A 15,980-nucleotide genomic window follows, 5' to 3' on the forward strand; every position below is an offset into this window, starting at 1 on the left:
AACAAAAGTGCCCATGAAAAACATTAACATGCATCATGATCCTACAACTAGTTACCTAGGCTTAAATAACATATTTTACAGAGGGAAATTAGTGTACCCATTCAAATATGGACTAAGTTACACAACATTCTCTCACTCTCTAGTCCATGCACCAAAGTTTGTTTCATTGTCCCTTCATGAAATCCTACTTAAGCCATGCCATGGAATGAACAATTCATGCACTTTGGTCGAAGTGGAGAACACCAAGTGCTAGGTATTTCTCCTTTTCCTTCATGCGAATGTGCATAATACAGGAAAGAGAGATGGAGATCATGTTTGCTAGTCCTCCTGCTATTCAAGGAGGACATTGTGTTGGCATTTAATCTAACATTTCAGGTGAACTACTTCACCTACCATACAAATCTGAATGATTGGGGAAGTTCACTAAAAACCCCTGACACTAAAGCCAAATATAGGGTCCTCGCAAAGGACAGAAAATGGAAATACCTTCCAATACCTCAACTTTGTGGATACTTAACTAAATTCATCCCTACTGCTATGGTGTAACCGTACAAATTTTGGATTTTTCCATTGTTGCCTCCTCATGCATTTACTCCCATGGATTTGAAAGATGTATTCTACATTAAATATTACATCAAAGCAATAGAAAAAAATAAAAGTAAAGAATTAAAATGTAGAGGCAGAGAACTACCTAAAGATGAGTACAAATAATGAACATGAAGTTAAAATGCAAGTGCTAGTTCACTCCTAGTATCAGTGGGAGTATATAAGGAAGAATAAGTCTTAGGCCTTATCTCCTCTAGTTGTTGGATGAAAACCTTAATATCTAGTCTCACTAATGGAGAATGTGCACAATAACCCATCGCAAGTTGTAGTGCTCGAAGTAATCCATCATCTACAAGACTTCTTAATCCCCTTAAGGTATCAATATCAAACAGATCCAACATACTCTCCTCCAAGATAGTAGTCTTCACAATAGAAGGAAAATCCACAAATTTGCAAGAGCTCTCATTCTTGCCTCATTTCTTCCCAATCAGTATTTCTAATAGGAGAATGCCTTGTAGCCCTCAAGTGTAGTTGCATTCATCATTTGAGCAGTAGATGGCACGGTCATTAACTTGTCTAGACTATAATTAGTAAGATATGCCACATAGTTTTTATCCACTAAAACAATCTTGTATTTGAGTTTTCCATGAATGATGGGTGTTTCAAGCCCAGTGTGAAGGTGGGAAGTCCTCTTGCTGCACCAAGAAAAATCTTGTGCCTGCGAGCCCAGCTCCCGGCCTCCAACCCGAGCATCTTCAAAAGCAAGGATATTTTTTTATGAGTAAGACAAAGTAAGGACCAAGCGCACATACCTACAATATGAGGATTTTCCTAAATGAAGAAGAGAGCATTGCAAGACTTCATATTGAATCTAAAGCCTAACTTAAGTGTATTTGAGATGCATAAATCTAGTACATTCTTCATATTTTTTTAATATCTGGCTATCCCATGGCCTCTTGAATCTTATTATTGCAATCCTAACTTCAATTTCCAAGTAGAAGCAGTCCGTGGATACATTCCAGGTAAAGTGATAGTATTTTCTACTTGTGCTATATATTTGGGAGAAATGCATTTATTTTGGAAGTGAAATTCATGTCTTGTCAACAATATAAAAACTTTAAAATGAAGAGGCCAAAAGGCCATCAGTTATATCAGTGCAATGGCCCATTTCACAGGGCCCTACAAATGTCGTTTTGCTGGTTATAGAGGATATAGCCAACTTTCAAGGCCAAACTTTATTTGAATCTTTGTAATCCATGTATAGTTGATATTCTATGAATGGAGGATATGATCTAATCAATTTTCCTAATTTTGGAGAAGAAACAAAAGACAACAGTGAAAATATTCCTTAGTCTTGGGTTTCAAAATGGCAACTTACAATAAAGAAGGTTAGCCAAGTTGCCTTTCTTCTAATAATCATATACAAGAAGCTTCTCTCTTGTTCTTTCATAAAATTCTCTGAGAGGGACTATATTTTCATGAGGAAGTGCATAACACAAGAAACATAAATGGAGATCATGTTTTCTAGTCCTCCTGCTATTTAGGGAGGACCCTGTGTTGCTGTTTAATTTGACATTTTTGGTGAACTTCTTCACCTGCCATACAAATCTGAATGATTCAGGAAGTTCACTAAAAACATGACACTAAAGCCAAACACAGGGTCTTGAAAAAGGAATGAAAATGTAAATACCTTCCAATACCTCAAATCTATGGATACTTAATTAAATTCATCCCTACTGCTAGCATGTAACCATGCAAATTTTGGATTTTTCCATTGTTGCATGCTCAGTTATTTACTCCCTTGGATTTCATAGATGTCTTCTACATTAAAGATTACATCAAAGCAATAGAAAAAGCAGAGTAAAGCATGCAAATGGAGAGGTATAAAAGTACCTAAAGGTGAGTACAAATAATTAACATGAAGCTAAAATGCAAGTGCTAGTTCACTCCTAGTATCAATGGGAGTATATAATGCAGAAGGAGTCTTAGGCCTTATCTCCGCTAGTTGTTGGATGAAAGCCTTAGTATCTGGCCTCACCGATTGAGAAGGTGCACAACAACCCATTACAAGTTGTAGTGCTCAAACTAATCCATCATCTATAGGACTTCTTAATCCCCTCAAGATATCAACATCAAACAGATCCAACATTTTCTCCTCGAACACAGTTGTCTTCATAATAGAAGGAAAATCCACAAATTCGTCAGAGCTCTCATTGTTTCCTAGTTTCTTCCCAATGAGTATTTCTGACAGGAGAATGTCTTGTATCCCTCAAGTGTAGCTACATTCATCATCTGAGCAGCAGATGGTAGGGTCATTAATTGTTCTAGAATATAATCAGTAAGGTATGCCACATAGTTTTCATGCACCAAAACATTCTTGTATTTGAGGTTTCCATGAATGATGGGAGTTTCCATCCTAGTGTGAAGGTGGGAAAGTCCTCTTGCTTCTCCAAGAACAATCTTGTGGCTGCGAGCCCAGTTCAAAGAGGGTCTCCCACCTCGAGCATCTGCAAAAGCAAGGACAACAGAGAAAATCTTCCTTATTCTTGGGTTTCAAAATGACAATTTATCATGAAGAAGGTCAACCAAGTTGCCTTTCTTATGATAATCATATACAAGAATCTTCTCTCTTTTTCTTTCATAAATTCTCTGAGAGGGACTATATTTTCATGCCGAATGCCACCCAAATCCTTAATTATAGGTAAGTATTTTTTCAGTCCTTGCAAGTCAGGGGAGCAATAGTTCCTCCTTGGCTAAGATTGGGTTTGTAGATAGTGTCATATCTGGTCTTACCTAGTACTCGACCTGATGCATTCAACACATACTCAACCATGAGGTTATCCCCTTCAAAAATCACTAATCTACCCTCCATTGTTTCTTCATCTTCCAATTCATTCAAAGAGGGGTCCCCTCCTCCTCCCAGCACTTTCATATTGTGGGCACTTCCAATGCCTATCAACAAGGACACACAAACAACAATTGTTTTCATCAATGCAATAAAAATTTTTGCAACCTCCCTAGGTTTCAATCCATAATGCCTATGAACTTGAGTTCTAGCATAAGGTGCAAGAGGAGGCCGACAGTGCTTGTTTCCTGCAAATGAATCACTACCAAAACTTAGTGAAAACAACAGAATGGGTCCACTAAGATTGTTAAGAGACAAATTCAAACTTCATAAATTCAGTTGGATAAGAGCTTTATGTATTGCACCAGACAGAGTTATTGCTCAAATCCAACTCTTGCAAACCATGAAACTATTTAAGAAACAGAGGCACAAGCCCTTGCAGATTGTTACTAATGAAGTCTAAAATCTGCAAATTATTTCATGTAACATTAGGAAAAGTAGGCTCTTGTATATAACTGCTCAAATCATTACCATCTAAAACAAGATCCACGAGATGCACACAGATCCAGATGCATGGATTTCGCTTGTGCTACATCTTTCTCTTTCCATACCTAAAGAATCATTTGTGGAAGACACACTTTTATCCAAATCAAGTGGTAATGTGTGCAATTGAGATGGTAAAGGTTGGAATTTTTCATCCATTTGAGCACTATGTTTACTCAAACTCATTGGTGCTCAACAATCTTCTACAAAGTACCTTAATCCTTGCCCTCAATTTTCTAGTTTCTCATCTCTAGTAAAATGTTCTAGTTTTTCAAGAGCCTGGTTTTTCTGGTTTCTCACACTCGACAGAGTAGAAAAGACACTTTCATTGCTCCAAGAACTCGCAACTATAAATTGATTTGCGCCATGCTTTGGGCACATCTCAAAGATGAGTGAGCGACCTCCTTCTTATAGGTTGAATATATTTTCTTGCAAGAAAGAAATACCTAAAGAATCATTTATGGAAGACACACTTTTATGTAAATCAAGTGGTAATGTGTGCAATTGAGATGGTAAAGGTTGGCATGGTTCATCCATTTGAACACTATGTTTACTCAAACTCAGTGGTGGTTAGCCATCTTCTATAGAGTACCTTAAACCCTTTCCCTTGATCTTCTGGTTTCTCATCTCCAGTAAAATTTCCTAGTTTTTCAAGAGCCTAGATTTTATGGTTTCTCCCATCTGATAAATTAGCCCAAAAACTTTTGTTACTGCAAGAAATCACAACTATCAATTGATTGGCACCATGCTTTGGGTACAACATGAAGACAGAGCATCCGAGCAGCTTTCGTTGCTCCAAGAACTCACATCTATCAATTGATTGGTGTCATGCTTTGGGTACAACATGAAGACGAATGAGCGGCCTCCTCCTTCATCATGACTTATAGGGAAACTAACACACCTAACTAACTAAAACTCGCATCTGACGGGTCATAGTATTTCAATTTTCGATTAAAAACTAACACACTTAACCAACTAAAACTCACATCTGACGGCTCATAATAGTTCAATCGTCTAACACAAGATTGATAGTGCCAAATGGTGTACAATGGCATTCGGGGGGAGTTCTTCTCAAAGGGAAACACATTACGGCATAATAAGTCATGTAACCTAAGACTATCAAACAAAGAAATGAAAGAATTAAAACTATAGCTAATGATAAGGTTGTATACGCTAATCTAAAAAATAAAAATAAAAATAATAAAAAAACTTAACCATCATTAGGGGGAATCTACTTGTTCCGGTGAAGGTGAAACCTCCTCTTCCTTGTTCTTAGAAAATCCTAATTCTACTACTTTCTTGGAAAGAGAAGTCACCTTGTAATCCAAATTGTACACTTGTAATTGTAGACTATCTATGCATAAGAGAATCTCCTATTGGGACTCACTTCTTTCTAACATGAATTTACCCAAGGTAGTTTTTATTTTCCAATAGATATATTATGTTGTTTACATATATTGGGTGTCCCTTGATCTAGTATTGCCTAGGTATGGATTCCACTGTGGTATATTTTATCCAACCTCTGTATCTGATAGAAATTTTCTTCCCACTCTTTATTCATTTTCAATCATTTCAATTCCTCTCTAGCTACCCTAGGGGTATGCTCCAAATAATATTCTACAAAGTCTTTTATGTCATCTTGTTCTCTCATGTGCAAGGAGACTCCTTGACCTTGACTTATGTGATGGCTAGGGGAAGAACAAGGATGAGACATGGATTTTGATAAAACAAGGTATTGGTGGAGTGGGATAGGGGACGTAAGGAAAATATCACATGGGAGAGACCAACAAAATAGTGTCCACCAGCTTGAAAGATAAAGCAGATCTACTTGGAACCATAATATCAATGGAACCAAATGGGATTAAATTTGGGCGCCAACTTATTAACTAATTGTGACCTTCTCCATCTTCACAAGGTGAGGTTCATGAACAGGGCCATAATTACAGTCATGTGTTTCCATAATCATATTTGAATACCTTTGTTTGAGATGATGGACATTATTTCCCTTCATTCCATCCCATTTATGTATACATTTGTGAACTCCCATCTGACAACCAATCACGGAGATGAGCAGTGATGGCATGTCGGGAGGAGTTGGTGGTATCAATGTTATTCAGAGAAAACCACATGGGGTTGTGTATGTTGAATATTATTGAAGAAGGTTTTCATTCATGATGGTATCGGTGATGATTTGTGTGATGTATAACCTTCAACAATGGGAGAAATTGTATTGTATTATTTTCCAGGACAATAGTAAGAGCACTTTTTTTTCTAATGGAAACATACAATTGTTTTGCAACAAATATGGTGAATATGAAAAATGCTAATGGGACATGGAAATGGTGCTTGCTACAATTAGTATGGTGCATCGATAATAAAGATGATGATTATGATTCTTGCAAATAGAACTTGTAATAGGATGTACAATGTTTCTTTGTTGTGATGACTTTTATATAGATACATTAATCCTTCCAATTGTTTTATTGGTGTAGGTATCTTGAAATGATTTGTTTCTCAATCTAGTTTGAGATCTCCATTGGCCTATTGCTAGCCATATTTAGTGTCTGTGTACTTGAAAACACTTATGAACCAAAAGTTTTCTTCTCCTCCCTTTATTCCTTTGTTTTTCATTTTTCTTGTCAAGATATTGATGCCATTTCCGGTTTTCACTAGTGCCTTACCCCATTTATCCTAATAGGGTTTTCATGAGGAGGAATGCCCTTATTTATACCTAAGGTTTCTTCCATGGTGATTTTCAGCCAAAGGTCTTTCCCAAGTGAATTAATGAGGTTTCCACTTGGATATTATATTATTATTATTATTATTTTATTTTTCATTTGTAATGTTTCTGATATGTAGGTGGTTTGAGAGCATTTTTACTCTCAACCACACTAAATTATTAGGCTTTGAATATGGTTGAATTATTCCTTTTATAGAGGCTTATTATAGATATTTTCTAAAGAGAGACTGCAACAATCCTTGTATTTCTTGGAGATTCGGCATTTTCTACTAGTGATTTGCCATGATTTTACAAGATAATATTATTTGGTGAGAGATTCGCCAAAAAAATTATATATACATATTATATTATTAATAAAATCACCTTCCACTTTTCCTACATATCACGGGGATTCACCCATTTATTATGCATATAAATTTAGGGAGGTTCTTAAAATTTTCCTTGATTTACAGGCTCCAACCTAACGGAAATTCCAATGCCTTGGATTATCAGCTCCAATTGGAAGGACGCTCCAACACCTTGGTTTACAAGCTCCAACCTGAAGTATGATCCAAAATCCTATTTACCAACTGAAACTAGAAGGATGCTTCAACACGATGTGTAGGCTTCGATCTATCCGACCACCACCATTACTCCCTAAAGTGTTCTTATGCTCCAACCCAAGGAGACTCCACTTTCCTTCCTTGCACCAACCTACCACCCTAATCAACAACCTGCCACTTGTTCTGAACACTCCAACCTTTAGCTCACTCTGATAAGCCATGTTTAACAATTTTAAGACTGGATCCAACTATGCACAAAATAAATACAAAATAACCTGCAATATAATCTCTTCTCAATCCAATCTGGTTCTACTCAAATTGTACATCAACGTTAGCTTCAATCAAATCTTCTTTTGTTGAACACCAACACTGCAATGTGTCATCACAGCCGATCATGTAATACAAAAAACCCTTGCATCAATCAACTATTCACGCAATGACAAAAATTCTACATAACCAATCTAGTCTTCGTAATGTAGTAATTATGAAACCCTAATTGCAAGAAATGTCAAATTTTCAATACAATGTCATCAAAAACAAATATATTTATGCTCATCATCAATTCATGTTGCTAAATAGGCTTTAACAAAATGCAATACAATATTTATCCAACCATAAAATCCGTTTCTTCTCATCATCAATATCTATCCAACCATAAAATCTATTTCTTTTCATCATCAATATGTATCCAACAATATAAATGTTGATACTACTTAGGAACAAAAATAACCTTTGTCAATTTCATTACAACTTCTCTGCTCAAGTCATTAGATCTACTCCTCAAAACCCTAGCCAGGTTTGCACAACAATATGTCAATGATCAACCCTAAATTTTTCAACTTCAGAAGTAGCTCAACTTCTTATTCTCGACAAATAAACAAGAAAAATACTTTTTAAGCATATATTTGAAACCCTAGCATCCAAAAATATAAATCACAACACAAATCATCTATCCACATAAACATAAACACTACCTAACAACTTCAATCAAAGCCAACCAAACTCTCGACAAATTTCTACTAAATTATCTTTGCTCAATACATCAACATGGCTCAAAGATACATTCAACAAATAAACCCTAGTGTTACCACTATTGATACCATGCACTTAATATACTCCCACTACTTTGTCCAATTGTAAATTTCTGATATGTAGCCGCAATACTACTATTAATGTCACTACTCTTGTAACTGTACTTGAGATATGTACTTCTCACTATATTACTGTCATTGTCCAACCACTACCATCAAGAACACTACTTTAGTGCCTTTGCTTCTTATCAAAATATTGATGTCAATACAAGAACCACAAGCCTCTATTATACATGGCATCAATAAGTTCTCCACGATACCCTATTCTCCACACTCGTACTGAACAATTTCTAATTGGTATCAACCTGCAACATAAATTCTCCTTCTAAACTTTGTTTCAATTGTCAAACACACTACCAACACATGCAACACTACAATATCTAGAGCATGACACTATTTGATTCATCAAACATTCACAGTTCCTTACACGGGCAGTAATACAATCCCTTCTATATTCTCAATAGAACATACAAACAAAACAAAATATACATTAACAATAATGTAATCAACAATAACAACTTTGCCTCCATAATCAATAGTGATAATTCATAAGAAGAACCTCGAACAATATATTGTTTCACCTCTTCACTACAATCGATATCTGAGAATGGACATTTTTTTACAGTTATTACTTTGGTTGTTATCCCGTTGATTCATTCAGTGTTCGAAAACCATAATGTAATCATTTTCTTCATACCTAGTCTCTTTGTTATTGACTAATAACTGTTGTTTCGTCCCATTAAAAAAAGGGTTAAAAGTAATCAATACTCGACAACTAGTTACTATTTTTAGCAGAGTTAGACCATACAATGGATCAAAACGTAAGTTATAAAATGTTGTAGTTTGAGCGCCACATTATTCTCTCTTCGCTATTTTGAGCCCAATATGGGTATACATTTTTGATCGAGCATGAGATCTTTCACAACCAAACAAATTATTTATAGATTTATCTATCTGAACAACCTAAACAATGATTGGTAAAAATTGTGTTTTGTAGTTGAATGGGGCACCACCTTAGTTGGGCCATATTATTCCTCCACTCGTTATGCATAATATGTTTTCAACTTTGTTATGGATAAAAAAAAACATAGGTTAATAAAACATCATACTCATAATCCAAGCTAGATACTAATGATCCGTGATGTAATGAAAACTCCATAAGTGCATGCATATTTCTTGCATCTCTTGCTTTATAACCTCATCGTCGAAAAAGGAAAACCTGTTATTCATGATTCCTCTATTTTCCCTTTTTTTTTAAGTGTTATTACATAGCTTGAAATAAATCAATCATGAATAACATGTTTTCCTTGTTTGACGATGAGGTTATAAAGCAAGAGATGCGAGAAATATGCAAGCACCTACGGAGTTTTAAATTCTAATTGTTATATGTCCATTTCAAAATAAATTTTAAAACTCTCCACAAACAATTTTTTTCCATGTTATTACTTGAATTAATATTTTTAGGAACATTTTTCTAAATGTTTTCTAACGGTTTGACAAATGGAGCTTCCAATTGATGATATATAGTAAGAGAATTCAATAACTGATATTGGCATCAATGAAACCACCATTCAGGAAATGGTTCTCTATAACGTTATTTAAATGATTGTAGGCTAGCCTTAATGGCCACACTAGGGTTTAAGCTAGAGATCAACTATGTCATATTTATAGAATTGAGTTTAAGAGAGAAAGCATTGGGAGAAATTTTCCATGCAACATAAATCTCTTACATGCCTCATGAACTATCTTACATTGTTTATAGGATATTGGACAGTGCTAAGATGGAATGTGCACTGGGACATGTAATTCAGTGGATGGATTAGATACATGGTCAAGCTATGTAATGGACATATTTGATAGTGAAGATAATGGATTTAAAGTGGATTTACCTTTCTGTGTCAAAGTTTCCCACTATAAAACTATGGTTTATATTTGATGGGTATGTGCTTTGTTTATGCTTCTTGTATGTTCTTGTTCCTTCTTGTAATATGTAATAAACAAATGCTTTAACTATGGGCATGGAATGACTTAATGATTAAGACAATTTTAGTAAAAATAATTATTATAGAGCACATAGGCTTTGTTGTAGCTAGGGTTTAACACTGTAACAACTGTCGTGAAAATTTCATGTAATAAAAGTTAATAAAGGAAAAATAATACCACAGTTAAGGGACACTTATTACAAGTTGAATTTTGGATAATGATATCCTAGTGGGCATCACTGGATGTGTGTTTTGGCTAATGAAAATTGGCAAAGGCTAAGGCAAAGGAAAAAAAATCATTTTTGGCATATTTATTTATGAAAATAAAGGAAATTAGGAGAAAAGTAAGGTGAAAGGTCACAGGTTTCATGTGAGGAGAAAATTAAAGGAAAATAATGGAAAATGAAGATAATAGAGGACTCATTAATAAAAAGGATTCTAAGGATCAGTGCGCAAGATTTTGGCTAACCTTTTTTCAGTTCAAGTTTGGAGCTCTCTCATTATATTATGTTTCTCACTTACTCTTGGTCACTTAGAGTTTTTTGGAGCACTTTATCTTTGCATCAAGGAAGGAAAAGAAAGAAAATGGAAAGGAAGAAAAGCAAGGATCGAGGAAGGAAAAGCAGGATCAGGCAACTTCAACAGGAATAGTTGCAGGTAACCTTTTACATGTGTGATTTCCTAGATGGTTCGGACATGCATGGCTCTACATGTTGGCATATGGTTCTCTTATTGTTGGTGGCATGGTTTTACCAGGTTATGACAGTGGTTTCAGCCTAGCATTGCCTTTTTCTAGATGCCATGGTGTTTGGATGTTTATTTGGTTTTTTGAGCTTTGGTTTGCTAGATGGATTTCCGAATCGTGGGTGGAGGTGGTCTCAAGGTTCATTCCCAAAGGCCCAGGAATCCCTTGACCAATTTTGGTGGGATACACAGTAAAGTCGGAGGGAAGTCTCAGTTTAGGGCCTAGTGATCTAGTTTTCGGTTGCAGTAAAGTCAGAGAGACTGGTCTAGAATTAGGGCCTAGTGATACGGTATTGAGAGACAAGGAGACAAAAAAATCCTCAAGGATAGTGATGGATTCCATATGGCATTCCAAATTTGTTTTGGTTGTGATCAGAGCACCGGTTTTGATGTGATGATAGTTTGGTGAAGGTGGAGGTGGTTTAACCGTTGATTCCCTTGGTTTTTCTTGGATTGGTTGTTCTATGAGATCCCACGTTCATTCTTGGAATATGGGACGGGGTGATTGGATGAAAGAGAGATTTGGTTCAGCCATGTCTATGTTCGGGTAGTACGTGGAAGTCCCAAATCTGGTTGGATTTGTCGATGATTAATAAAAGCTAAGTTCTCTTACTTTTGTACTTGTTTATATGTGGATTTAATGGTTTCCATATCTCTGATATTTATATGGTTTAATGTTGGTTATAAGCATGGTTATGTGAGTGGTTCATGTTGTGGTTATTTCGTGTATTTACTTATAATTGTTAGATGGATGGATGCAAGACCTAATTGATGATATAATAGTTCATTGGAGAAGGAGGTGATCCTTTTGGTTATGCTTCATAAGTTCTTTTAGTCATTTATGCTCTCTCTTGTATGATCCTAGACCTGTAGGTTGCATTGATGTCAAGTGTTTGACATAATGTCAGTCCCAGTTGGGGATGCTCAAGCCTAATCCTAATGTTGATTATGAGTACTCAGTATTGTTATCATGTCTTTGAATTATTTTGAAGGTTGTAACAAGTTCTAGGTAGAGTTCAGGATTCTGGGCTAGAAAAGTGGCTCAAATCTTAGATTCATTGGCACAGGTCTGCTCAGAAAAGTCCATAGTCACTGGCACTAAGGCCTATGAGAGCGACTTTGAGTTGTTGGTCATTGTCTTTGTTATAGCTCCAAATATTTCCCTTGGTATTTGTGATGCTTGGTTTATGGCCTAGGGCAACCCCTCCTTCCAGACTTGGTCCAAATATTTTAAAAACAATTTTTTACTCCCTATATGTTACTTTTCCCTATGATAAAAGCATGTACACACAGGTTAGTCAATACCCAACCCACGTATATGTGTTAAAACACTTAAAAAAATTAAATTTCCTTAACTATGGGTGGAGTTCACGGGTTTTACCTGTTGATTACCTCCTAGTGCCCGTGGCCCAACTGTTCCCAACTGTTTCCCAACTAAAAAACTAATTTGGGAGAAGTATAAAAAGACTTCTATGGGAAGGCCTTAAGGAGGAGAGAAGAGATAGAATTACTATACTGAGATTATCCCCTGATCAATTCTGAAGTATCCCTGTCCTTCAAGCACTTCCCCAAGTTCAGGAAACCCTTATTTCCTTGAGTGTTGATATTCTCCCATTTGCTTGAGATATCATGGTATTGGTTATGGAAGGAGGTTATTGAACACTGGGACTGGACGGACCTAGAGGATCGTTCCACTAAGCCGGAAGAGGAAGACTCAGGTGAACTATTTCCATGTTTATTATAGTTTTCTACAATAAAAGGAAATGTTGTCTTGTTCCTGAGATCGACTTTGTTTATGCATCAGATGTTATTGTTATAATTCATGTATGAATGACTATTTTGATGTATAACTAACCATTTTCTTATATGATATAAAGTTGATTTCACTAAAATGATTTATCTCTACGCTACTATGTGTATTTGAGTTGGTTGATTTGCATATTCGAAGATTGTCAGGAGTTGCAGATGGTCTGAACCCTTGCTGGAACTACCCAAATGAAGGACATCCGAGTGTGTTCCTCCACACATAGTTTGTTTATTTAAGCATGTTGCCTGAGTTGTATGCGTGTTTCTTGCTATAGATTACTCTTGCTCTATTGGGGTTCTGACCCAAAGCCCTAGGGGACTTATTCCTGTAACAGAATTGGTGACTCCACTGGGGACAACAATCTTGTTATTCCTAGTTTGGGTTGTTTTGTGTCAATCGAGGCTCAATTCTTGGTTTTCTTGCTGTGTCAGTATTGCCTGCTCCTGTAGGAACTCAGACCTCAAGTCTGATCTTTTTTATTAGGCCTTGCTTTTTATTTTTCTTGTAAAACTTAATATACGCACCTTTGTCTATTTACAAAAGCATACACACGCTTGTTTCTGTGAACTAAAACCGCGTATATGCGAGTTTCTTTTGTCAGAAGCACGTGTACACGCACCTGTGTAGGGACATAGTCGCGTATACCATTTTTTGCATGCTTTCTTCAAATATTTTTGCCCAGAAAGATTTGTTTCTTGGTCTGTTTGGTTTCTGAGTGGTCAGTTTCTGTCTTTAGATTTTAATTATTCAGTGAGCTTACTATTTTGAATTCTCTCCTGCTTTGAAAAGTTTTGGGCCTAGGTTTGCTTTTGAGTGAGTTTTATGATTTTTTTTTAACACACAAGGCTTCTTATCGAGATTCTTGATTGTTTTGGTCTACTGGAACAACAGATCATTTTCAATCCTTGTGTCAACCTTGACTATTGGTCCACTGGCTTTGCTTTCCGTCATTTACACCTCTCCTTGCTTTTCGAAAGTTTCTTTTTGGTGAATTTAAAAGTGTTTCTTTCCTGACTTCTTGGTTAGTTTCTCAAAGCTCTTTTGCTGCTTTTGGATCGTTTAGTGTAATTTGAAGCCCTTTTTTGTTCAAGTTTTCATTCGGGTTGAATTGGTAACTTACAAAGTTCCCTTGTGCTTTGCTTTCGGTCTTTGAGTTTTTAGTGGCATTTTGAGTGCTTTTGAAAAGTTTTTTTCATTGTTTTTTTTTTTGAAAAAGAAAAGTTCTTAAAAAACATTGTTTTTTTCTTTCTTTACGAAGTTTTCATTTTGGTTTCTTTTTGTTTTTGATAGTGATTTGTGATTTTTTTATTAGTCCTTCTTGTTTGGGGAAGATTTTGTATTCAAAATTCATATTCTTTTCAAACACTTAAAGTTGGCTTATAAACAATTACTTTCATTTTTTTAAGAATAATCTAGGATTTTGCATTATCATGTACACCTTGCATTAGGGTAGCTTTGCATCATTAAAGAATCAATAGTCTTTTTAGTTTTTGTGAGTGTGAAGTCTGCTATAAGAAAATAAAAGGAAATTTTTTTTTCTTTATAGAAGTTTCTTAGAACCCAAGTAGAAGTTGCTTTTGATCGAAGAACAAACAAGTGCATTTCATATAAGTTAGTTTTTCATTAATTTCTTTTTGTGTCATACAAACACCATCGGTTTCATTTCCATACTGTCCCTTTGACTTAAAAGAACAACCACTTAAAATCAAGCACTTAATAAAATAAACTAGAAATTTTTGTATTGTCATCAGAATACACCAACAAGTTTTAGGTTTATTTAGGGCCTTGGATTAGGCGAGAGGAGAGTAAACCCTCCAAGGCCACTCTAAATTGTAAAACATATAAGTCTGATTAAAAAGTGAAATCCAATAGTGTTAGGGAGACCAAGAAAGCTCCGTGATTGGGAGTTAGGCACAAGGGTTTGTGAAGATAAGGATGAGAGATACCCCCTCTCTTACTTGTCGGATCTTACCTCACGACTGTTTGGCCCCGCTTCTCATATGAGTTGGTGTCTTTAGTTGTTGATCCTAGGGATCAACACAAGTGGCTGTGGAGGGGAATCCCTTCGCACCTGAGCTTGATGTTGCATCACGTTCAACAGTACTTCTAGAGGACACCCTTGCGAAGCTTGGGGGCTTGCACTAACAAAGGCTGTTGTCTGGAGGTCAGTGTAACTACCTCTGATACCTTCACTAGTAGACCTGGGACGTAATTACCCCAGTCTATTTTTGGAAGGCCCTTATTATTAACATTCTTATATTTTGGTGTCCGGTACTAATCACCCGGAGCAGAAATGACTGGAAGTTGTTTGATTTCTGATCTCTTTAGGGAAATTTTTTAGTGTGTGTTCTATGCTCCTAGTTGGCCTAGCTTTCAATTTTCGTGAGTCTTTAAGTAGATCTTATAAAAATAATTCAAAGTGGCTGACTGACCACCTAGACGGTCCTGTAGACTTCGTGGGCTTTCACCTGCAAGTCCAGAGCCTTCTCCTCGAAGGAGTAGGAGTGATTCTACCAGTGGTTTTCAACCAATGGTAGTGGGCACATCGGAGATTGATCCTCTGCTTGGGGGAATTAGTTCACAACATAGACCTGGTACCACTATAGAGTTAGAGAGGAACACACCAGTTCTTTCTCGAGTACTCTTCCAGTTAGAAGATAGTATTGAAGTAGAAGAGCTTTCAGAGTCGGTTGTGGCTTTGAATTCTCCTCTCCCTCTTGACATGCATACGTATTGTTATACGTTGGAACTCTAACTCACAAGCCTTGAAGCCTAGGTCCACACACATCTATCCCTTCGATGACCACTGCTAGAAGCATGGCGTCCACCATGAGTGTTGCGAGTATGCACACTCTCATATCTGTGCAAGGCGGAGGAACTATTTCCATCCCTTCCAGTACTCCCGTCACACCCTTATTTGGGTCTACTTCCATTACGTTGACGAGTGGAAGTTCCCAAGCTAATGCATCTAGTTTTGGATTTTTCCCTTTTGGAATGCCCTCTCAAGGTATTCCTTTAATTCCATTGAATGTACCATCAACCACCTCCACGTCCATGATGAGTGGAGCAACTTCTTTTCAGGGTTTCCCATTTGGAAGTGGTCATATACCACATTCCAATCTGACAGTAGGGTCTATGCC

The 15,980-nt window shown here is 36.4% G+C and overlaps 1 pseudogene; it reads right to left on the reverse strand.

The window, feature by feature from the left end:
* Window positions 1–2,766: 2,766 nt before the first annotated feature.
* LOC149247785 (putative kinase-like protein TMKL1) lies at window positions 2,767–15,773 on the reverse strand (annotated as a pseudogene).
* Between the last annotated feature and the right edge of the window lie 207 nt (window positions 15,774–15,980).

Source organism: Pinus tabuliformis, chromosome 7 (assembly GCF_031772625.1).
Source record: "Pinus tabuliformis cultivar Carrire ecotype Pingquan chromosome 7, CPIR1, whole genome shotgun sequence".
Lineage (NCBI taxonomy): Eukaryota > Viridiplantae > Streptophyta > Pinopsida > Pinales > Pinaceae > Pinus > Pinus tabuliformis.